At 46.9% G+C, this 24,954-nt stretch overlaps 2 long non-coding RNA genes across 2 annotated transcripts in view; one reads left to right on the plus strand and one right to left on the minus strand.

Moving 5' to 3' along the window:
• LOC137344682 (uncharacterized) overlaps positions 1-3,581 on the minus strand; it is a 39,466-nt gene extending 35,885 nt beyond the window's left edge. The window contains exons 1-2 of the long non-coding RNA XR_010968434.1: positions 3,294-3,581; positions 2,258-2,349 (exon numbers count right to left, since the gene is read on the minus strand). This is a non-coding gene — a long non-coding RNA (uncharacterized lncRNA). The remainder of the gene's footprint in view (positions 1-2,257; positions 2,350-3,293) is intronic.
• LOC137344681 (uncharacterized) overlaps positions 1-18,702 on the plus strand; it is a 34,771-nt gene extending 16,069 nt beyond the window's left edge. Inside the window, exons 3-5 of the long non-coding RNA XR_010968433.1 lie at positions 15,888-16,137; positions 17,836-17,928; positions 18,463-18,702. This is a non-coding gene — a long non-coding RNA (uncharacterized lncRNA). The remainder of the gene's footprint in view (positions 1-15,887; positions 16,138-17,835; positions 17,929-18,462) is intronic.
• The last annotated feature ends 6,252 nt before the right edge of the window (positions 18,703-24,954 follow it).

Consider the following 24,954-nt stretch of genomic DNA (forward strand, 5'->3'; position numbering starts at 1 on the left):
TTAAATTCAGAAATGGGGATGTTTGCTGATGATTGCACAGTGTTCAGTTCCATTCGCAACCCCTCAGATAATGAAGCAGTCCATGCCCGCATGCAGCAAAACTTGGACAACATCCAGGCTTGGGCTGATAAGTGGCAAGTAACGTTTATGCCAGATAAGTGCCAGGCAGTGACCTTCTCCAACAAGAGAGAATCTAACCATCTCCCCTTGACATTCAACGGCATTACCATTGCCAAATCCCCCACCATCAACATCCTGGGGGTCACCATTGACCAGGAACTTAACTGGACCAGCCACATAAATATTGTGGCTACCAGAGCAGGTCAGAAGCTGGGTATTCTGCGGAGAGTGACTCACCTCCTGACTTCCCAAAGCCTTTCCACCATCTCCAAGGCACGAGTCAGGAGTGTGATGGTATGCTCTCCATTGGCTGGATGAATGCAGCTCCAACAACACTCAAGAAGCTCGATACCATCCAGGACAAAGCAGCCCGCTTGATTGGCACCCCATCCACCACCCTAAACATTCACTCCCTTCACCACCAGTGCACCATGGCTGCAGTGTGTACCATCCACAGGATGCACTGCAGTAATTCGCCAAGGCTTCTTCAACAGCACCTCCCAAACCCACGACCTCTACCACCTAGATGGACAAGAGCAGCAGGTACATGGGAACAACACCACCTGCACGTTCCCCTCCAAATCACGCACCAACCTGACTTGGAAATATATCGCCGTTCCTTCATCGTCGCTGGGTCAAAATCTTGGAACTCCCTACCTAACAGCACTGTGGGAGAACCTTCACCACATGGACTGCAGTGGTTCAAGAAGGCGGCTCACCACCACCTTCTCAAGGGCAATTAGGGATGGGCAATAAATGCTGGGCTCGCCAGCGACGCCCACATCCCATGAACGAATAAAAAAAAAAGTTTGCAAACTCCATAGAGCCCGTTTTACAGTATGAGGAGTTTCCCAAACATTCCTGAATACTTGGCATGCTAGAGGCTCCTCTGTGACAATCAGACACAAATATGTCCATTTTTAATATAAATGACTAATGTGCAATATATTGATTGCAAATGTGCATCTGTTTAAAAATAGTATGAAGCAATTGAAGGATTAGTTTATTAAAGCTCCAATTCTACAGTTTCATAATAATGTACCATTACTCATTCAGAATAGAAACCAATGGGTCTGTACAATGTTAATAATTACATTTCCCTGCAATACAACAGTGACTACACTTCGAAAGTATTTCATTGGCTGTGAAGTGCTTTGCGACATCCTGATGATGTGAAAGGCACTATGTAAATGCAATTCCTTTCTTTATTTCTTTCTATCTTATATGAGTGATGAAGACCTACGTCCAACAGTAATAGTGGCGTGATTGAGGTTCTAGTTTTGGTTCTTCTGCCTCCACCTGGGGCTGGAGTTCAATTTGGTAGGATATATGGGAAACAAGAGATTCACTAGTTTATTATTTAAAAATAAAGTGATAATAGCGCAGATTGATATAGGATAACACTGTCATTGACTCCTGCTAGAAAGTGTACTTATGTAGGCAATGGGTGAGGACAGGATTTGACTCCCATGGTCAAATAGTCTGCCATCACTCAGCACCTTGGCTCATACATGAGCAATGGTTACCTGGGTGAAGTACTGGAGGATTCCCAATGCCTGTGGTACAGTACTTCAGAAGACCTCAAATGCCTTCAGGGGACGAAGCATGGAAATGAAAATACTTAAAGCAAAATAAAAACATAATTGAGGCATTTTTAATATGATGTGATTGGAAATTAATACAACAATCATCATTGGCTTATGCTGGTTAAGACACATGCATAGGTCCTAGTGCAGATATCTATCCTGTCAGAGCCATAGAAGTTTCCAGCACAGAAGGAGGCCATTTGCCCCATTGTGTCTGTTCCATCTCTTTGCGGGAGCAATCTAAAACTAATCCCACTGCCCTGCTCTCCTCATAGTCTTGTATCCTCCACTGCTTCAAACAGTAAACTCACTGATCTGATGCTCCCAGTGGAGAGCCATAACTGTCATCAAATAGAGTAAAGATACTGCTCTTAGTAGATACCTTTCACCACTTCAGACAAAGTCCTGTGGAGGAGGAGTGGAGGAGGATTGCTGCTCTACTCACTCGCTACTAATTTCCTAGAGAGCAAATAAGACTAATAGCTAAAAATGACCAGACACTGAAATTACAATGAGTCCTGGATACGGAATAAGGTGAATCAAGAGCTCACCTTCCATATTGGCAGATAGTGATGAATATGGCATTTGGTACGCATGATGGGGGTTGCCTCATTTGGTCTGTATTTTTAGTCCTCTTGGTAACCTAGAAGATCGTAAACTACAGTTCACTTAGTCAGCTCTGGACATGCTACATAGTTTCCCATGACTTTCTGACATTCTTTTCCGTTTAATTAACTTGCATTCCTTCCTGTAGTTAAGCAAATCAGCAAAATAAAACCCAATAGGTTACTTAAAAAAAACATAAACCGTGTTTTTATGACAAACGTTTCTGTCAGTAAAAGGGGTCAAATAATGCTGGGGATGGAGGGGGATTTCACGGGTCTTGGCCCTGTGTTTTGTAAACAAAACAGACTTTTCTTTTCAGTTACAATGCATTAAGCAGGAGGATCTACAGGAAGAAAGTCTGTACCCTCTTCGACGTCTGAGCAGTCCTTTAAAGTATCCATTAAAGAGGAGGAATATACCAGCAATATACTAATATGTAAAAGCAAGAATAGATGCAAAAATCCCACATTTTTTTCAAACCATATTTATCGATGAACACATTAATGCAATTTGCATCAGGGGTAATAATTTCTAACATTCAGAATTGATAGAATGGAAGTATTGCATTCTTAGTTTTTTTCAAAAGGATTTAGAATATCAAGGGAGTGCATTTCCCTCTATTGTGCTTGGCCAGATCAAATAGAGGAACATTGGGTGGGGAGTAACACACACCATAACAGCATCTGCCCGACTTTCCACCTTTTCATTTAAACTGATGGAAAACCAGGTGGGCTCCATTACAGGCCTGTGATCCTTCTTCCCCAATTTTCCTCTATACGCTCCAACCAGGTGATTTACCACTAAACATACAAACCTAATTGCATTTTAACACAATTTTTAAAATTCAAAATATTATTCTTCCAAACCTGACTCTTCAGAAGCACCACAATGGCTTAATTGGTTAAGGGTGGAACTGACCCCATAGAGACCAGAGAGGTCCCAGGTTCTATCGCACATCTTTACTGAGTTTATGGATCTTACCTGGGCAGCAACGGGGTGCTACACTTGCACTCCATATCCCCGCTCTAAGGAGGGGAAAGAAAATCATCCAGGATTCTAGGTCCCAACTGCTATTTGGTGACCTCTGCTGGAAAATGCTCATATGTGGACATCAAGCGAGGATAGCATCGGGCTCTGCTGTAATGATCTCCACAGTCAAATAGCCTGTCTAGGTTCACACATGAATGGCCACTGGGTGAGGTGCTGTTGAACATTATGCCAGCAACAGTCAATGCCTTAGAAAGGAAAAAATGTATAACCCAAATAACTAATCCATCTGATATTTATGTTTTGTCCAAAGATAAAGCCTTTGTTTTCAAATCATCAGGAAGACAGTATCTTATTGTTAACGAACGTTTTTAATCATCTCATATCTTGTTTAATTCCATTAGCAGTTATTTACTAATAAAAGGGAATACTGGGTTACTTCAGCATTCAAAATGTTGAGTCAGTTAACAGGAAATAACAAATATCAACCCCAGTGTTTAAAAAAAATTGTCATCCGCAAGAAGGAATGTTTAACAAATCCACCCACACAAGTACATTGCATCAATCAACAACAGCCTAGGGGGTTTCATGATCATTTTAAAACATATTTTTGCTCTAAATTTACTGGTAAACATTATAAATAACAGCTGTTTTAGTTCATATAGCAATTTTACAATAGCAGACAATACTGGTGGCCCTCACATATGATGAGACCTTTTCCCCTCTGGAAACAAGGTTCAGACCAAACCCAGACTAAGGCTACATTTACGCCACGAGCTTTGCACAAATGCTAAACTTGCAGTGTAAATCCCGAGTCAGGACCCCATCTGATTCCAGAGTAAAGTGGAGAGAGACTCCCTGGAGGCCGTAGTCTCATGTCTCTTTAGTTTGACACCACATGGAGCGTACATTCAATACAGTGTCAAACCGGCTTTGTGAAGTGCTTAGCAGTCAGGACACATTTTAAACCAACTTTAAAAGCGGTAGCAGTGGTAGTATTCTCACCTCTGAGTCAGCAGGTTGTGGGTTCAAGTCCTGCTTCAGAGACGTAAGCACATAATCTAGGCTGACACTTCAGTGCAGTACTGAGTAAGTGCTGTACTGTTGGAGGTGCTGTCTTTCACATGAGATGTTAAACCCATCTGCACTTAAAAGATCGCATGGCAATAGTTCGAAGAAGAACGGGGGAGTTCTCTCTGGTGTCCTGGCCAATATTTATCCCTCAACCAACATCACTAAGATAGATTATCAGATCATTATTACATTGCTTTTTGTGGAACCTAGCTGTGTGCAAATTGGCTGCCACGTTTCCTATGTCACTACAGTAACTACATTTCAAAATAGTACTTCCTTGGCTATAAAATGTTTTAGGATATTCTGAGGTATTTCTTTCTTTACTTTAGCTCAATTTAAAAGAGCAGGGAATCGCCTCTTCCCACTTTCCAACCATCTAAAAAAAATTGGGGAGGAGCACTCTGGAATGCTCAGAGCTTTCTCCCAAACAGGATAGTTAAAGTTCCAGCCAGACAGAAGCCAAACAAAGATGGCGCTGGCTGGAACCTGAACTGTAGACATTGGTATCCAATGAGTGAACGTACCCTGCAACTTAAAAGGGTAAACTTCCCCTCTATCTGCTGGCTGTGAGGGATGTATATGAAATGAGTTTGAGCAATCCCAGCCCATTTAACAGCAGGCATGGATCCAGAGCACAAGCCTGCATAATTCAACAGTCTCACGCAATGAGAGTGTGGCTGATGTGGAAAATGGAAAAACTCACACGGGTGTAAAAATGGATACCTTTTGTGATGAGGATTTTTAAATTTATATTGGACCGTAAATTACTCCGAGCTTTGAACCAATAGTGGTTGCCACTCATTTAGATTTAAATTTACTCACTAAGTTACCGCGTTCTTTTTGGCCACAACTTCCTTGAACTGCGAGTTCAAAAAACATCAGCGTTCTTTCCCGGCCTGTGTGAGTGGTGGAAAGATCGCTAAGGCCCCTCAACCAATCAGCTTGAAGCAAGCCACGCTATGAGAACCAGGAATTGCAGTTCATAGACAAACAGTTGGATGTGCCCGATAAGGTATTATATAACGGCATACAGAAAGCGAAATAAAGAGAGGATAAGATTAAAAGACTGAGATAAAAGAGACAGAAGGAAAAAAGTGAAAAAAATAATTTTTAAATTTTTAATTTTTAAAAAAATATTAAAATCAGGAGTAATGAGACTTCACATTTTTAAAAGCTAATTTTTAGTGCCAGAGAGCTTATTTGGCAGCCATTAAGACTGACCACGCTGTTAAAACTTAGATTAGACTTAAAAAACTGAACCTACCTGTTTTGTGGCGAAATTAGTTAGTTTCCAGCTGGGCAGGAGAGCAAGTTGGCGCTGGTCCGTTGATTCTATTGATTGTAGCCGGCGATGTCCCTTTATGGGGAAGCTGTCAGATCGCTGGTGAATCAGGAAGAACAAGTTCTGGATTTCCGCGTTTGTGCAGTCGCCGGAACTTGCTCTTTGATTTCGCTACTAATAACAGTGAGTGCTGTTGGGCTCACTGTTATTTTGAAAGCAATTTCTGGCCCAATATTGACACTCCCTTTATGAAAGAACTTATTATTTAAATCAGTGAATCTTTTTGGCATTTAAATAAAAACAAGTCAGTATCTTAGTACTAAAGCCCGATAAGAATATGGCGTGCGGGGGTGGGTTAAAATGTTGCCAGCGGCCTACTCACCTGAGCTTCGTTGGCCTTGCTCTGCACACCATTTTAACAGCCAACCAGTGAGGCCCACACACCAGGCAGTCAAGGGCCTCTTTGAAATTCAAAAATCGGCATCTATTGACGTAGTTCAGACCCAAATTGTATTTTAACCCTCAGAAGCCGCATTCAGCGCTCGATGCCAGCCTTGCCAGAGCATCAGGTGCAATGCAGCAGCAGTCCCAGAAAAGGGCCAAAAAGGTAAGTACATTTTATTTTTAAATGGTTTTCCTGTGGATCAGGAGAAGCAGGAGAGTTCCCCCGGGCTCCATGAGGAAACCTAGGGCCTGGGTTTTCCTCCCCCCACCGACCGCGATCGCTTACTCCTCCTCACTACTGTCGGGACCATTCACACAGGACTCCTGCCTCGCTCGTCCAACGCCTGCTCACCGCCTTGACGTCATTGACACTGACCTAAATTTTAACCCTATGAACGGGTGGGTTGGGGGCGGGTGAGAAGGTAAAAATCGTAAAAAAACTAAAATCTAACCCCAACCCACCTCTAACCCGTCCACATCTGGTTTTAATGGAGGCGGGTCGAGGGGCGAGCGACCAACCTGTTCTCAGGAGGTGGGTCGGTCAGTAAAATCTTTTAAGGAGGCTGCAGGCATCCATTTTGCTAGGTATTTTATTTTTAACTCCTGGTGGGCCGGGATTCCCTGCAGATAAATGCCTTTATTGCACAGCTTGTGGGCCTGGAGGAGTAAGAGTGTTACCTCCAGGCCCAATTGGCCTACCTGGTGTGATCCCACACACACGATCGGCCAACCCACCCACCCCCATCTCCGCCCCCCCCCCCCATAATCTCCAACGTCCCACGATCTCTGACTCCCCCATGATCTCCGACCCTGCCCCACGATATCCGACCCCCCCCTCCACAATCTCCGACCCCCTACGATCTCTGACCCCCCGGTGACTTCTGACCTCGATGACCGACCCCGATGACCCCCAACACCCCGATGACTTCCGATCATCTCCGATGACTCCCCACGATGACCAACCACTCCGATGACTTCCCCAAAGACCAATCCCCCCCCCCACCCCCGGTGACCCCCCAACCCCCTGATGACCCCGACCCCCATGACTCCCCCCAATGACTGAACCCCTGATGACCCCTGACCCCCGAGTCCCCCCATGACCGACCCTCCCCCCATTTAAGACTTACCTGCTGGCATCCGCTCCCTGGTTCTTCTCCCGTCCGACTAATAGTCAGCCTGTCAACCTGGCTGGCCTGTTGGGCGAGAATCCGACAAAAAAATTAAAAGATGTCCTTACGTCAAAATCATAAGGACGTTTGGGAAGTCGGGCCTGGTATATTTAAATGAGGCCTATGAGTTGTAATTGGCCAAGGCCTCACGTCGGCCAGCTGGAGTGAGCCGAGTGCTCTCCTCGCCAACCCCATGCTTGCCCCTTGCCCCCAGTTAAAATTTGTGCATAAATATTTGTCATAAATATTTCAATTTTTATCCTTCTTGTAATACAAGGACCATAACAGGAATGTTGTTTGTGTTTAAAACAAACTGCAGTACTTGGAGTCCATTTACAAGGTCATTTGGAACTTAATCTCAGTTTTCAAACATTTTAAAACTGAAATTCTGGACTACAACAGATTTAACCCTTTGATGACCGCAATAATATTTGTGCACTAGAATTTTGCTCTGAAATTCCCTCCTTAAAACTCCTCTGCCTCTTCACCCCCCTCTCTTACTTTATTTACCCTTCTTAAAACCCACCTCTTTGACTGAGTTTCTGGCTACCTCTCCTGATAACCTTCGTCTTTGGCTCAGCATCCATATTTTCTACTTATGTCTCTGGTGAAGTGCCTTGGGAGGTTTTTCAACATCAAAGGAGCTATTTAAAGAGCAAGCTGTTGTTCTTTCAGTCTGTTAGTGCTAGGGAATGGAATACTTTCCCATTTCAAATACTCTCAGGATAGGTGTCGCACAGATATATGTCACGTAAAAGCACCCTCTACTCTGCCGCACCAATGTTTAGCCATAAGCAAAGGTGGAAGAGGAAAAGGAGTGGAGTGTGATTATTAAATCATTAATTGAAAGCTTCCAGGCAATACCAAACTGTTGTCAGCAAATCTAATTAAATCCTGGAATGTATCTGTAAGCTGGAGCAAGTGATTCTGACCTTGTATAAATCACTGGCGAGTTGAATTGTTGTGTACAGTTTTGGGCACCTAAAGGTCACTGATGCACTGGAGACGGTTCAGAATAAAGTGACAAGGATGATTCATAAACTTGCGACTTTAACGCATGAGGAGAGACTTGGAGCTGAACTTGCTTTCGTTGGAGAAAATTAGATTGTAGGCCGAAGAATGTCATCGGGTCTTAAAAATGCTGAGAGGCAAATTTGGTGTTGATGTAAGCAGGTTATTGGACTTGGACTGTGAGCACAGAACTATAGGACAGAGCATCAAGCAAGACTAGTGATAAAAAAGTGTCTCCTCCACATATTGGAAACATAGAAGAGCACTTTATGCTGTGTCACTTAACTCTTTCAAAAATAAAGAATTCGATAAATATCAGGTTGAGGATGGGATTGAATATTCGAGTGATAAGTACAAATGAACTAATAAACTTGCATTTATATAGAGCATTTCACATCCACGGGATGTTGAAATGTAATTTTGAAGTATAGGCCCCGATATTACCAGGGAGGCGGGTTGGCAGCGGGGTGCGACTGGGCACATGGGTAACCCGCCCAGTAAAATCCGTCCATTCCCCATGTGATCGCGGGTAAATTGAAGGCACTTACCGTGGCTTCCGGGTTTCCCGTCGTAAACCTGCGCAGCGGGCGCACTGCGCACCCCCATCACAGGCTGTCAGCTGGAGGAGCCTTATTTAAAGGGGCAGTCCTCCAATGCTACTCCTGGAGCAAACACCCAAAATTACAGAATGGAGCAGCGCAAGGGAAAGGCTGCTCCCAGATTTAGTGATGCTTCACTCCAGGTGCTACTGGATGGGGTGAGGAGGAGGACGGATATTTTCTACCCAGCGGACGGGAGAAAGTGGCCTCCGTCTGCCACCAAGAAGGCCTCGCTCGAGGTGGCAGAGGAGGTCAGCAGCACCAGCAACATCTCCCGCACCTGGATACAGTGCAGGAAGCGCTTCAATGAGCTAACTAGGTCAGCCAAAGTGAGTTCACTTACTCTTTCTCCTAGACTCCATCTTCCACATCACCGCCCCCACCCCACAACTCATTCAGCACTGCCAACACTACTCTATCACATCATTCCTCACACCCACTCAAACCTCATCCTCAAATTACTTGCACTTACTCACCACTTCCTCACCAGTACTCACTCCACCACTACCACTCAACTCAATCCTCATACAGTCTCATGGCTCTGTCTCATACTCAGCCTCTGATGCATCTCTTTCACAGTCAGCCTCACCCAAACCAATGCATTCATCAGTTGGCTACTCATTCACGCCTCTCTATTTTCTCCCCTTATAGGAGATGAGAGCCCAGAATGCACAGGAGAGGGCGAGGACCGGAGTGGGGCTGCAACATCTAGTTGTCCTCACAGACACAGAACAGGAGGCTCTGGAATTGAACTGCACCCTCGAGTGCCTGTCCGTCGGGGACGCCGAGACTGCCACCCGACAACCGGCTGGTGACAGAACTTTAACATTCAGCACACACAATAGCAATTGATGTTAACATGCCTTGCCATCTTCAGCACCTCAACATCTGTCATCATGCTTAATATTGTCTTCTGTTCTCTTACAGAGCCTCCAGCGACCGCCATGACGGTGGAGGGCGATTCCTCAGAGGACCTGCTGGCTTCTGAGGGGGCACCGTCACATCTGAGCGAGCCATCCACCAGCGCAGATACACATACCTCGGTGAGTCCACGTCCTCACTTAGTTGGGGTCTCACCTGGTGAGTCACCACACACATGTGAGCACGAACAGACACTGATGGCAGGGGCAGCTGTGGAGAGTCCGCATTGGTGGGCGCACTCTTCTCCAGGCTCTGCTGAACCCTGAGGGCCATCCATGAAAAGGAGAATGATCGAAGGGCAGCAGCACATTTGCGAGGTGCTGGAGGTGCCACGCGCTCTATCCACAATCGTGAAGAGGATGGAGGAGTCCAGCTCCTGTATGAGTGGAATGGTGGCACAGATAAGGGAGGGCAACTCTGAGGTACTGTCACAGGGACGTGAGGGCATCTCTGAGATAGTGTTGTGGGTAAGTGCGGGAAAGTCGGCAATGGAGGGAAGGCTAGCCTCCATGGAGCTTCAAACATGGCTCACCAATGAGTCCATTGAGGCCCTGAAAATGGCCCTTTGTGGACTCAGGATGAACAACATTCTGCCGCCTTAAACAGGCAGGCAGATACTATGGCACTGGCCTTACAAGGCTTCACACATGTCCTCCAAACTGTTGTCCCGCAGAGTGGTAGGAGTGGTGTGGGCCTGGCCCAGGGGAGGGAAGATGGCGAAAGGGGACATGGAAGTGGGGACGCCATTCAAAGCGCCCCCACGCCTCACCCATTGCCCCCTTCTCAACCAGTACCCGTAATGCTGCCTCCTCTCCAGGTGGCCGAGTCTGCCCCTGCACAGGTGGAGCAGTCTTTGGAAGAGCCCTCACGGGCACCGAAACCCAGAGGGCATAGGCCCAAAGAATCTAATCGGTCAGGGCATGAACAAGAGCAACCTGCCATTACCTCTGCTACAGCCTCAGGGGATGTACCATGTAGAAGTAGTTGTAAGCAAAAGGCGAAGGTTTTGTGAGCACAAAGGGGATGCACAAGGGTGTTTGATGGTTTGTCATTTTTTAATTTATATTTCATTTTTGTTAATGGCACATTAAATATTATTATTGTCACCACTACTGCCTCATCATGGCCATTCTTGATTGGCTTGTGTAATAAGGTCTTTTCATGAGGTTCACCATGAACGCCGACACTTGATGCCACCCATTGGGTCACCCTACAGTGGGTGTATGTGTAGTTGCACGACTGTTCTGTGCAGGGGGGCAGGGGAGGGGGCTGGTGTGGCCGCTCCTCTGTCCAGGTGGTGAGGACTGGATTCTTCACACTGTCTAATGTAAGGAGAACTGTTCACATATCAGTGACTCCCTGGCCTCACGAACAGCTAGGTGAGCCGCTGTTCTGCCCATGGGTTGCTCCTCCTCCTCTGTCTCCTCCTCCTCCTCCGCCTCCTCCTTCTCCTCAATGGGGGTGGCAGATGTGGATGGGGCCTCCTCCAGTGCCACCCTCTCTGTTGTACCCTGTTGTGCAGGGCACAACAGACGACTATAATACGTCCCACTCGGTCCGGTGCGTATTGAAGCACTCCCCCAGAATGATCAAGGCACCTGAAGTGCATCTTGAGCAGCCCTATAGCATGCTCAATTTTAGACCTGGTAGCAATGAGGCTAACGTTGTATCTGTTGCTCAGTGGTGGGGTTCCTCAGAGGTGTCATGAGCCATGTGTGCAGGGGGTATCCCTTGTCCCCGAGGAGCCAGCCCTTGCTGGTGTTCGGTGTGTGGAAGAGGGGTGGGATGTTGAACTCGCGGAGGATGAAGGTATCTTGGCAGCTGCCAGGGTATCTGGCGCACACGTGAAGGAATCTCTTGCGGTGGTCATAGATGAGCTGAGTGTTGATGGAGTGATAGCCCTTCCTGTTGATGAACAGTCCTGGCTCGTGTGGAGGTGCTCATATTGCTATATGGGTGCAATCGATTAGACCCTGCACCCGTGGGAAGCCAGCCACAGCGTGGAATCCCACTGCCCTCTCCGTCTGGCTGAGGTCATCCATGGGGAAGTTGACGTAGTGTGAGGCCCTGTGAAACAAGCCGTTGGGGACCTGCCTTATGCACTTCTGTGCAGACGACTGAGAGACCCCGGCGATGTCCCCGGTGGCACCCTGGAATGATCCGGAGACGAAGAAGTTGAGGGCAGTGGTGACTTTGACAGCGACAGGTAAAGAGATGCTGCTCGGGCCAGCCGGGAGCATCTCGGCATGAAGGAGGCTGCAGATGTCGGCAACTACCTGGCGACTGACTCTGAGCCTCCGTATGCACTGCTCCTCAGAGAGGTCCAGGAAGCTGAGCTTCGGTCTGTAGACCCTGTTGCGAGGTTAGTGCTTCTGCGACGTCGCTCTCTCTGTTGTTGCCCTCCGTGCTGTTGTGCAGGTGCCTGTGGCGCAGCACCGTGTTGTGGAGCTCCATGTGGCGGAGGTGGACGCGTGCCTGGCAAGGCTGGTAATGGTGCTCGTCCTTGGATGAAGTGATGAATGCAGCCATGGCGCCCCCCATCCTGACAGTGTGAGTTTGAGGAGGTCCACAAAGTAGGTAAATGTGTTTGCACAGCAGAGTTTTGGGTATAAATTAATAATTTTGAGTGGAAAGACAAAGATCTTGCAGCCAAAAACTTTGTCTGAAGTGACAGAATGCCTGCTGCAATAAATGAGGTTTTCTCCCCACCTGTCAAATAATCCTTTGCATCTCCCACCGGCTGCTGGCTGAAACACATCTGCTACAACAGGGAGTGTTTCCCACAGCACGGGAAACACACTGAGGATCCTTCAAAATTGCACCCCTGCCAAAATCTCCACTCAGTGAAGTCTCTGAAGTACCTCAACTATCTACCTAACTATGTAAAGCAGCAACCCGCTGGTTTTAATTGCTGGTGGGAGTCCCGCATTTGGGAGCTGCGCGCACACCCGAATGAGTCACCGGGGAACCCGGAAGTCAGCAGGTTGGAGCTAGGCTCCGAACCCGCTCCGGGATTCCGCCATTTTACGAGCCCCCCTGCCCCCAAAGCACCCGCTCCGCCATCCGAAAATCGGCCCCATAGTCACTGTTGTTATGTAGGAAAATAAGGCAGCCAAATTGCACACAGCTAGGTCCCACAAATAGCAATGATGTTGCGCGAGAGATGAATGTCGGTCAGAACAATGGGAGATCTCCTCTGGTCTTCAAAAGTTCTATGGAATCTTTTATGCGCACCTGAAAAGCAGTTGGGGCCTTGGGTTAAAATCTCGTCTGAAAGATAGAACCTCTGCCAAAACTGCTTTTCTCAGTGCTCCAGTGAAGCATCAGCTTTGATATATATGCACACATCCTAGAGTTACATTTGAACCCATAATCTTCTGATTCATATTTTTCTGAGGGAGATTCCTTCTGAAAATAAGTCTCACACCTAGCACAGGTGTTGCCTCTAGCACAGACAGAGGCAACAAAATATTTGTGCTTCACAGAGCACAATAGTTCCTGTGCTGCTGATACCAGTTGGGGAAAGGATGGGGTGAAAGGGGAGGTGAAAGAAAGATTGGGAAAGATGATGTCTGTAAAGACAGCTGGCCAGAGTTGAACAACAGAGATGGTCAAAACTGACAAGAATTTTGCTTGAGGATAACAGATTATTTTTGCTGCGCTTTCCTTTGCAGATTAAATCGGTGAAGTAGAAATAATAATTGAACATATATGGCAAAATTTTTTACTTGTGCTCAATTTAACTTGTATTTTTGTGTTGCTAGAATCAGCATGTAAAGGGTTAAAACAGGATGCTTCTCAAAGGAGAGCACATCAATTCTGTTCCGGAGCAGCTGGCTGCAAAATTCGTCACAAGTGGGAATTAGAATCATAGAATCATTGAATGGTAACGGCACAGAAGGAGGCCATTCGGTCCATCGAGCCTGCGCCAGAATTGATGAGGCTGGGGACAATAGAAAGTTCTTGATGTCAACTGGATAAAGTAATTGCATTTAATGACAAGCACCTTGGGCCATTGTCAGAGATTGTCTTCATTTAATATTGATAAATGGCTATTTATTTTAATTAAATCATGAGAGGAGTATCATCTACTTCCTTTGTTCTAGGATCTCTGGGCAATGCTCACAAGCTCCCTGGTCACAGAACAAATGATAGGCTCCAGCTTAGGGTAGTAACTTTGATTGACAGCTGTTTGAGCCCCGTCTGATCAACAATTTGTCTTCAGAGGCTTTCTCTTCCAGAGCAGGTTCCAGCAGCCCAGGAGAACACCGAAGGTTGACACCAAGAGTAAGCAGGCTTCCGTTTAAAGGTCCATGTTTAGAGAAAAACAAATGTCATCTTTGTTGCTTTATATAATCGCGCCATTTAGGGAAATACATAACTCATTATATTAAACTGCATGCTATTTGTTCATCTTTCTTATGGAAATAAAAAAAACACCTAGTGTGCCACAATTTACTAAGAGTTCTTATCCAGCCTGCCATTCGAAGAGAGGAGAATTCACATAGTAACATGTGATACCTTCCAATAGGCGATGTACAGAGAGTAAGGGTTCTCTGTTACGATTATAATGTTACAAGGATGATATCAGAACTGAGAGGTTATACTTAACAGGAAAGGCTGAACAGGCTGGGGCTCCTTTCTCTAGAAAAGAGAAATGTAAGGAATTTTACAACACCAGGTTATAGTCCAACAGAAGGAGAAAGCCTCCGAAAGCTTGTGATTTTCAAATAAAACTGTTGGACTATAACCTGGTGTTGTAAGATTCCTTACATTTGTCCACCCCAGTCCATCACCAGCATCTCCACATCATAGAAAAGAGAAGGCTGAGGGCTGATCTAATTGAGGTCTTTAAAATTATGAAGTGGTTTGGTAGGGTGGGCGTGGAGAAGATGTTTCCACTTGTGGGGGAGACCAGAATTAGGGGCCATAAATATAAGATAGTTGCCAATAAATCCAATAGGGAATTCAGGAGAAACTTCTTTACCCAAAGAATATTAAGGATGTGGAACTCACTACTTCAAGGAATCGTTAAGGCGAATAGCATAGATGCATTTAAGAGGAAGCTAGATAAGCATATGAGGGAGAAAGGAATAGGATTAGATGAAGATTGGCTGAAGGAGGCTCGTGTGGAGCATAAATGCCGCCATTGACCATTTGGGCCGAATGGCCTGTTTCTGTACTGTAAATTTTATGTAATTCCTGGGTCTCACCATCATTTACTTCATTATTGGGTAGGAAAAAGGCGCACCTTCTCACAGCATGGACTTTACCTGGTTGAGTTAGGCTTGGGGGTTGTTCTCTGAGCAGCTATTGATGGATTTAAGATTTGTCTACCAATAGCAGTGCAGAGTGCATCTCTGGACGATAGAGTTGTGCAGGTGCGAACTGCCAATACAAAGTACTTTTCTCCTGGGCTGCCAGCAGCAGTGCCCGAGAGATCGATCATCACTTCTGGGAGATTCCCAGCCAATCCGGGAAGGTTGGCGACCCTACAAAAGCCTTCTAAAGATTCACCTCTTCAACCGTTGCTCGTCTCTCCTCCTGCACTTCCCACTTCCCTTCTTTTCCTGCGGTGCTCATTTCCCCACCTTGTAAAGCACGTGAGATATCTCAGCACTTTAAAAAATTTAATCAGTAAGGTTGCTGATTTTACCAGGTTACTGCCAATTATGAGCTGCGGAGTATAGTAAGTAATATAAATTTCCCACATTTACTTTAGCACCTTTAAAGGCAGCAGGGAGCAACTTTTGAGTTCTTCAGTCTGGGTTGAATTCAAATGCAGCTCCCGCGGGTGAAGGGAAGGTGTCAGTTTTGCTGAATATATAAATTTTGCAAAAATGCTGTATTCAAACGATAAAAGGAATTAATGAATGTTAGTCTGAAGTATCTGATCAGTTATTAAAATTGAATGGCTATAATGGCAATCTATGGGGGTTGTACCTTTTTAAGAGATACAAAAGGGGATTTCTTTGTTCTATACCAGATTGTTATGAATTTGGTCTGCTGCAGATATCTACTTGGGTTCAGCTGTATCGGTTGCTCCTTTAAGTGGTGTGGACACCTGCCTTTTTTTTTGTTTTTGCAGAAGTTCCCTGCATTTGCTGGCATGATAGCAGGATCGTGGAGTGCAATAATGAAACTCCCTTGTGATCTGGAATGGACTTCCATGTCTTAAGCACATGTACTCCTGTAATCTCTGAAGGTGGACTGAATGAACTCAAGGCGAGGTATTGTTGGTTTGGTTCATAAGCTGCTGTGTTCCACAATAGACAAAACATACAGAACACAGAGCATGATGAAAGCCATCAATCAGTTCAACTTCTTGTCATATACCGGTAAGGAATTAAAAAACACATGTACACTAGCCCACTTGGAAGGAGCGGGTGAGGAATTATCTCTTTACATAGAAAAATGGAGTTGATTTTCTATCTGTTCCTACCGACAGTACAGAGATTATTTTTCCCTCGCAGCCTTTCTCCTTTCTTAGCTGCCTAACATCTGGTGTGTGTTGTGTGTGTTAATTTTTTAAAATAAAAACCTCCAGTGAAAGACTGGAAGAGATCAAAGGTCAAGTTGCCAGATGTCTCCTGAATGACCAGATGTTGCTAATGAATGGCTTTTGTTTTGAGATGTGGACAAAACACCTGCCCATCCTGCATTGAAATCACGTCTTGTCTGTCTATAGATGGCCAAACCAGCATGGTGCTGTTGGGACAAACTGACCCCTTCTAGGCCGTCTTTTGTCCAAATCACACATTAAAAACGCTCATGTTCAAGTCTTTTCCATGGAAAAAAATGGCCACAGAATCTCAAACTGTAGCACAGATATATCAATTTTAACTTTGAATAATTAGTTTCTTCTGAAGATTAGGAATGATAAAAGAAAACTGATATGGTAAGATGGATTGTCTCTGCTTTAGAGAACAGTACTTTACTCTTATTTATTTTCAAATATTATCAGCAAGTTGGTTTACTCAAGTGTGTCGAGCGCATATAATCTCCTTTAGCATAAATATCTGTGGTCATTAAATGTTACGATATCCAATTGATAAAAAAATGTAAACTCAAATAACAGTTCCATTCTATTGTTAGCGTGATTGTGTGATGAATGCATTGAACCAAAATGATGCTGCATATGCGAAAAATTATAAGTAGCTGCTTTTAACCCACAATTCTATTGATGCCTTAAAACTCACAAGAGGATTTGTAATTTGCCCACAAATTCCAATTTTGGTGAATAATACTAAAGGGGGAAAAAGACAGATTTGAAACAAACCACATAAATGATTCAGCTACAGCTATGTGGTATAGGTCATTACATTGTCGCCTGTGTGGGCAGTCTAGTCAAACATTTCTTGAGTCTAGAATGAATTAGCCTTTTGTCAAGATCATGTAAACATTTATGTATACAGCCTTTCTGATAACGACAGGAAACACAGGATAATAGCAAACAGTGCGGGTTATTCTTAAACTAATTTCTTCCGTAGAAGAGAACTCTGGACTTTGTGCTGGTACCAGTGAAAGGCTTAATGGAGGTGGGACATTAGTTTTCCTTCTGTATCAGCTAAGATACATTGTAAATGCTAGCATCATAGAGCCGATTCAGCGATGATGCACTCACCCTTGCTGATTTGGGCCAATGAGCCCAAAACGCACAATTAGTGGGGCACAAATTTTAGTGAGCTGCAGGTTTAGCGGCCTCACAGACAGCCTCGCTGTAACCATTATTTTTAGGCAATCCTATGTAAATTAGTCCCACACCAAACTCGGAGTTTTTCAATTGGTTACTCTTTTAACACTTCTCGCAATCAAAATATTTGCTGCTGAGATTTCCTGTTCTTGCCTTTTAAGAGTTTAATTCTTAAAGAAGTGCAATTGACAGTTCATTGCATGTTTAAAGTTCTGTATTTTTTCACATAGCTGAATCTGCATCAGCTTTGTTGTGTTACTTGCCACTGGCATTTGGATTGCAAGGCTCTTTTTGTAGCTATCTTTTCCCATAGCATCGCTGCTTACTTCTGCTTCTTCATCAGCAGCAACCAGTGTTGAAATTTCCACTGGGAATTCCAATGGCCGCGCTGGATTTGGAGGAGGGAGAGGAATCCATGCAGAGGGAAAAAAGACAGGTATGACTGCACTCCAGACATCAGGTGCTCTCTCAGCAAGAGCCACATTTTCAGACTTAGCCGTACCTACTTGAGGATGTCTGAAGAGATTTACCTTTACCATCTATGCTTCGTGAAGGAGCTTTGTTGTCTCTGAGTCCAATCTCCAGATAAGTACAGCTCTGCCCATGGCTGTGAAGGTTACTACAGCATTAAATTTTTACGTGATCTGATCTTTCCAAGCCACTACTTATGACACTTAGCACAGTCAGTCTTTAGTTTGCCGTTGCATAAAACAAGGGACAGAAGCCTTATTTGCCATGGAAAGGAGGCAACAGCACAAGAGGGTGCAACACTTTTATCAGGTGGCAAACCTTCCTCAAAGTGCAAGGCCATATTGATGGCACAAACGTTGAGGGCCCCTAGCAACAACTTCATGGCAGGTATGAATAGGAGGGACTTTCGTTCTATTAATGTGTATCTTATTCCTTTCATGGTAAACTCTGCTTTACTTCTGTTGAATGTTACATAAGCACAGTAATTCTGTTCCCTCAGGGTTCAACCATATAAACAATAGAGCAAGAAAGTTGTTTGACCAGTTAATCACACCTGAACGACACTGGAGCAAACAAATGATGAAGATGACTTTGAAATATTTAAGATCTCTCTCTACATGTGACCATGAGCAATTTCAGCATCCAACAAAGCCACTGATGGAACGTTGGAAAACCGTTCGACATGCTGCCAAGGAAAACTCATCTCTTGGTTTTATACTGAATACTGTTCAAAGCCATCAAGACCAGAGGATTAAATGAGAATGGCCATTTCATTGTCAAAGTTCATACTTTACAACATCCAAGCGAGATAGTCAGTGTGTTGTTCCTCAACAAGATGAGGGCCTCAAAATTTCTATTATTTAAACCACATCTTAGGTTTCATGCCAGAACTGCTGCAACTATACTTAGACAATCTATATTAATGTAGAATCTTCATGGAATAACAAGGAATCTGGACACAATACGTTTGCTGCCTGAAGACCTCTCATGAGAAATATTGCGCTTATCTGGAATTCTCTTTTATGCAGAATTAACTATCACTTGCTGCATCAACGTTGTGTGGCATACAGTCTCAGCTTGGCTTAGTGACCCTTCTTGTGAGGTTGGTGGTTCTCTTTCATCTTTGGGACCCTCGATTAACACAATCAGAACCTTTCCAATTTCACATTCATATCACACTGAATGACCTGGAGCGACTAGAATCATAGAATCTTACAGCACAGAAGGAGGCCATTTGGCCCATCGTGCCTGTGCCGGCTCTTTGAAAGAGCTATCTAATTTAGTCTCACACCCCAGCTTTTTCCCCATAACCCTGCAAATTAGTCCTCTTCAAGTACATGTCCAATTGCCTTTTGAAAGTTCCTGTGGAATTTGATTCCACCACCCTTTCAGGTAGTGTGTTCCGGAACTTAACAACAACTCTGTGTGAAAAAATTTCTCCTCATTCTCCCTTTAGTTCTTTTGCCAATTATTTTAAATCTATGACCTCTGGTTACTGACCCACTTGCCAGTAGAAACAGTTTTTCCCTATTTGCTGTATCAAAACCCCTCATTATTTTGAATACCTTTATTAGGTCTCCCCCTTAACCTTCTCTGTTCTAAGGAGAACTATCCCAGCTTCCTCAATCTCTCCACATAATTGAAGTCGCTTATTCCTGGTATCATCCTGGTAAACTTCCTCTGTACCCTCTCCAAGACCTTGACATCCTTACTAAAGTGTGATGCCCAGAATTGTACACAATACTGCAGCTGAGGCCGAACCAGTGATTTGTAAAGGTTTAGCTTAACTTCCTTGTTTTTGTATGTAATGCCCCTATTTACAAAGCCCAGTATCCTATACGCTTTCTTAATCGCCTCATCAACTACATGGACTGATTGTACAGAATGGGTTAATCCCAGTCACTTTTGAGAACAGAATTATCCACATGGTTGAACCCAGTCACTGAGAGGTGAAAGAAAATCAAATAATTCATGCTCAACAAGAGACATCGCTACGTGGACCCATTTCTGCTCTAATAACCAATCCCCCCTGCAAACAATGAGAGATATTTCTCATATCTCCAAACATTGGCCCATTTCCCTCCCAAAACAACTCACCTCCCCACCCCACCTGCACATCAAAGCGGAGCTCACTCATTATGTGCTTCAGCTGACTTTTGGGGCTCGATTTTAGCAGGCCTGCGGGTTTCCGGCGGCTTGGGTTTCGGGAGCGTGGTCAACACGCTCGGTGAAATTAGTGGGTTGGCCGCGCGATCGTAGCAGGCAATCCACTAATTGGATCCAATTACCTGCTCCTCCGGGCTCCGCGCTGCTGGTCTGCGCGTCGGGCGGGCTGCGCATGCGCAGTACGATCTGTCAGCTGGAGGCTCTCTCGTTAAAGGGGCAGTCCTCCACTGACAGATGCTGCAACCAATAGAACACATTACAGCATGAAGCAGCCCAGGGGGAAGGCTGCTCCCAGTTTAATGATGCCTCACCCCAGGTATCACCAGATGGGGTGAGGAGGAGGAGGAGGACAGAGATCTTCCACCCGGCGGGCGGGAGGAAGCTGCCTGCCTCTGCCACCAAGAAGGCCTGGCTCGAGGTGGCAGAGGAGGTCACCTGCATCACCAACATATCGCCCACCTGCATAAAGTGCAGGAGGCGCTCCTATGACCGCAGTAGGTCAGCCACAGTGAGAACACGTAGTCTTTCCCCTACACTCCGTCTGCCACAACACTGCCCCCACCCCACATCTCCTTCGGCACCGCCAACACCACTCTGTCACATCACCCCTCATACCCACTCAAACCCCATCCTCATCTTACCTGCACCTACTCACCTCACGAGTATTCACCCGGCCACTAACACGCAACCCAATCCTCATACAATCTCATGGCTCTATCCCATACGCACCCTCTCGTGCATCTCCCTCACGGCCAGCCTCACTCAACCTGCCACCACCTGTGCTGCAGCCACAGGGCATGCATCACATATGTGCAGTAGGCAGCGTAAGGCAAACGTGTCGTGAGCATGAAGGTGATGCACAAGGGTGTTTGAGGGTTTGTCATGGGTGTTACCTATATTGAATTTCAGAACAACTCACATCACACATTATATTGGCACCACCACTGCCATGTCTCCGCGAATCCTGTCTGTTTTGTGCAATAATGCCCGCTCCTGGGTATCACTATGAGGACCCACCACTGATGCCACCCATTGTGTCACTGCAGAGTAGGTGCAGGTGTATTTGCAGGGCTCTTCCGCGCAGACAACTGAGAGACATCGGCGGTATACCCGGCTGCACCCTGGAAGGATGCGGAGGAGAAGTTGTGGAGGGCAGTGGTGACTTTGGCAGCGACAGGTAAGAAGATGGTGCACGGGCCAGCCAGGAGCAGCTCGGCATGAAGGAGGCTGCAGATGTCCACGGCTACATGTCGAGTGAATCTGCGCCTCCGTGTGCACTGCTGCTCGGAGAGGTCCGGGGAGCAGCGCCTCGGTCTGTGGACCCTGTGGCGAGGGTAGTGCCCTCTGCGACGCGTCTCTCTCTGCGGTAGCCCTCCCTCCTGTTGTACAGGTGGATGTGTCACAGCACTCTGTTGTGGAGCTCCACGTTTCAGAGGTGGACGGCGTGGATGGCGAGGCTGGTGATGCTGTTCGCCCTCCGAGGGGGTCATGACTGCAGCTACGACGGCCCCCATCCGCAATATGTACATCTGAGGGGGTCCGCAAGGTAGGCACATGTCTCCAGACCCCGGGGTGAGTGTGCAGGTTGGTGACTTTGACCGTCCGGAGGGGGGTGGTGGAGGCCACACTTTGTCCCAAGTGACAGAGCGGCCTCCTGCAATGGGTGAGGGTCTCCCCCCGCCCCACCTGTCAAATGGACCTTTGCAGCTGCCACAGGCTGACGGCTGCAACACGTCCAGTTCAACTGGGACCGTTTCCCCCAGTGTGTGAAACAGTCCCATGTTTCTCCAAAATCACACACAGTCCCTTAATCAGGTCAGTTAATGACCTGAACAAGCGAAATAAATACACTCAAGTGGCATCCCGCTGGCTTTAATTGCCTGCGGGATTCCCACCAGCGGGGGCAACGCACGCACCCCCGCACGTCATCGGGGAACCCGGAAGTGGGCGGGATCGTGGCGCGATCTGGTCACGTGCCTGGATATCGGGATTTTCGGGGCCCCCCCGCTGGAAACGCACAGGAAACCCGCCGGTAAAATCGAGCCCTAGCTGTCTGGCTGTACTTGTGCAGTTCCGTGGATGCCAATCTGTCTCCCTTCGGTGCCTCTTTATTGTTTCAAGATTTCCCTATTTAATTTTCCCTCTTATTCCAGCAAAGATCTGGAATGATTTATTTCATTTATGATTTGATCATGTGAGGCATGGCACCTTTTAATGGCTCTTTTGCCTCGACTCTTGCCTCCGAGTCTGTAGGTCATGCATTCAAGCCCCACTCCAGAGACTTGAGCACATAATCGAGGCTGACACTTCCCTGCAGTACTGACAGAGTGCTGCATTGTCAGAGGTGCTGTCTTTCTGATGAGTCATTAAACTGGGGCCTCGCCTACCCTCTCGGGTGGACGTGAGAGATCCTGGGCCCGATTTTAGCACCCGCTATCGGGTGCGTTCTCAGCGGGGGGGCCTCGAAAATTGCGAAATCCAGGATCCCGACCGGATCCCGCCTCGATCCCACCCACTTCCGGGTTCCCCGCTGACGCGCCGGCGTGCGCGCGCAGCCCCCGCTGGTGGGAATCCCGCAGGCAATTAAAGCCAGCGGGATGCCACTTGAGAGTATTTACTTAGCTATTTCAGGTCATTGACTGACCTGATTAAGGGACTGTGTGTGATTTTGGATCAACATGGGACTGTTTCACAGACTGGGGGAAACACTCCCAGATCGAATGGACATGTTGCAGCTGTCAGCCTGTGGCAGGAGGCCACTCTGTCACTTGGGACAAAGTTTGGCCTCCACCACCCTCCTCCTGACGGTCAAAGTCACCAACCTGCACACTTACCCCGGGGTCCGGAGACATGTACCTACCTTGCGGACCCCCTCAGATGTACATCTTGTGGATGGGGGCCGCCGTAGCTGCAGTCATGTCCTCCTCGGAGGGCGAACAGCATCACCAGCCTCACCAGCCTCGCCATCCACGCCGTCCACGTGGAGCTCCACAACAGAGTGCTGTGACACATCCACCTGTACAGCAGGAGGGAGGGCTACCGCAGAGAGAGATGTGTCGCAGAGGGCACTACCCTCGCCACAGGGCCCACAGACCGAGGCTCAGCCTCCTGGACCTCTCTGAGCAACAGTACACACGGAGGCTCAGAGTCACTCAACATGTAGCCGTGGACATCTGCAGCCTCTTTCATGCCGAACTGCTCCTGGCTGGCCCGTGCACCATCTTCCTACCTGTCGCTGTCAAAGTCACCACTGCCCTCCCGAACTTCTCCTCCGCAGCCTTCCAGGGTGCAACCGGGGACATCGCCGATGTCTCTTAGTCATCTGCGCAGAAGAGTCCTGCAAATACACCTACACCCACTCTGCAGTGACACAATGGGTGGCATCAGTGGTGGGTCCTCATAGTGATACCCAGGAGCGGGCATTATTGCACAAACCGGACACGATTGGCGAAGACATGGCAGTAGTGGTGCCAATATAATGTGTGATGTGAGTTGTTCTGAAATTCAATATAAGTAACAACCATGACAAACCCTCAAACACCTTTGTGCATCCCCTTCATGCTCACGACACGTTTGCCTTACGCTGCCTACTGCACATATGTGATGCATGCCCTGTGGCTGCAGCACAGGTGGTGGCAGGTTGAGTGAGGCTGGCCGTGAGAGAGATGCATGAGAGGGTGAGTATGGGATAGAGCCATGAGATTGTATGAGGATTGGGTTGCGTGTTAGTGGCGGGTGAGTACTGGCGAGGTGAGTAGGTGCAGGTAAGATGAGGATGGGGTTTGAGTGGTTATGAGGGGTGATGTGACAGAGTAGTGTTGGCAGTGCCAAAGGAGATGTGGGGTGGGGGCAGTGATGTGGCAGACGGAGTGTAGGGGAAAGACTACGTGTACTCACTTTGGCTGACCTGCTGAGTTCATTGGAGCGCCTCCTGCACTGTGTGCAGGTGGGTGATATGTTGGTGGCACAGGTGACCCCCTCTGCCACCTTCCTGGTGGCGGAGGCAGGCCGCTTCCTCCCGCCCGCCGGGTGGAAGATCTCTGTCCTCCCCCTCCTCCTCACCCCATGTATTGATACCTGGAGTGAGGCATCATTAAACTGGGAGCAGCCTTCCCCCTGGGCTGCTCCATGCTGTAATTTTTGCTATTTGTTGCAGCATCTGTCAGTGGAGGACTGCCCCTTTAAATAGAGCGCCTCCAGCTGACAGATCTTACTGCGCATGCGCAGCCCGCCCGACGCGCAGATCAGCAGCGGGGAACCCGGAGGAGCAGGTAAGTGAATCCAATTAGTGGGTTGCCTGCTGCTATCGCGCGGGAAACCCACTAATTTCACCGGGCGCGTTACCAACGCGCACGCTTGCCCATCCGCCAGGAACCCGCACCCCTGGTAAAATCGGGCCCCCTGTGTCACTATTAGAAGAAGAGCAGGGAGTTTTCCTGGTGTCCAGGCAAACATTTATCCCCCAATCAACATCACTAAAACAGATTAACTGGTCATTTATCTCATTGTTATTTGTGGGACCCGGCAGTGCACAAATTGGCTGCTTGCATAACCGTGGCTACAGTTCATAAATAATTCATTGACTGAAGTGCTTTGGAAGTGCCATCAGGGCTTGACTGTGATTTTAACCCAAAGCCTATAGAGGGAAACCATTTTTTTTGTTGTTTCCTTGTGGCCCAAGAGGAGCAGGATTGCTCCCTCAAGGCTCCACAAGGAAACTTTCGGCCTCCTCTGCTACGGGATTACCTCCCCCTCCCCCCGACTGCAATGCCCTCCCGTCTCCCCTCCCAACCACTTAACCTGAGTGATGGAGACTGTTCCATCG

The sequence above is a fragment of the Heptranchias perlo genome, chromosome 27 (assembly GCF_035084215.1).
Source record: "Heptranchias perlo isolate sHepPer1 chromosome 27, sHepPer1.hap1, whole genome shotgun sequence".
Classification (NCBI taxonomy): Eukaryota; Metazoa; Chordata; class Chondrichthyes; order Hexanchiformes; family Hexanchidae; genus Heptranchias; species Heptranchias perlo.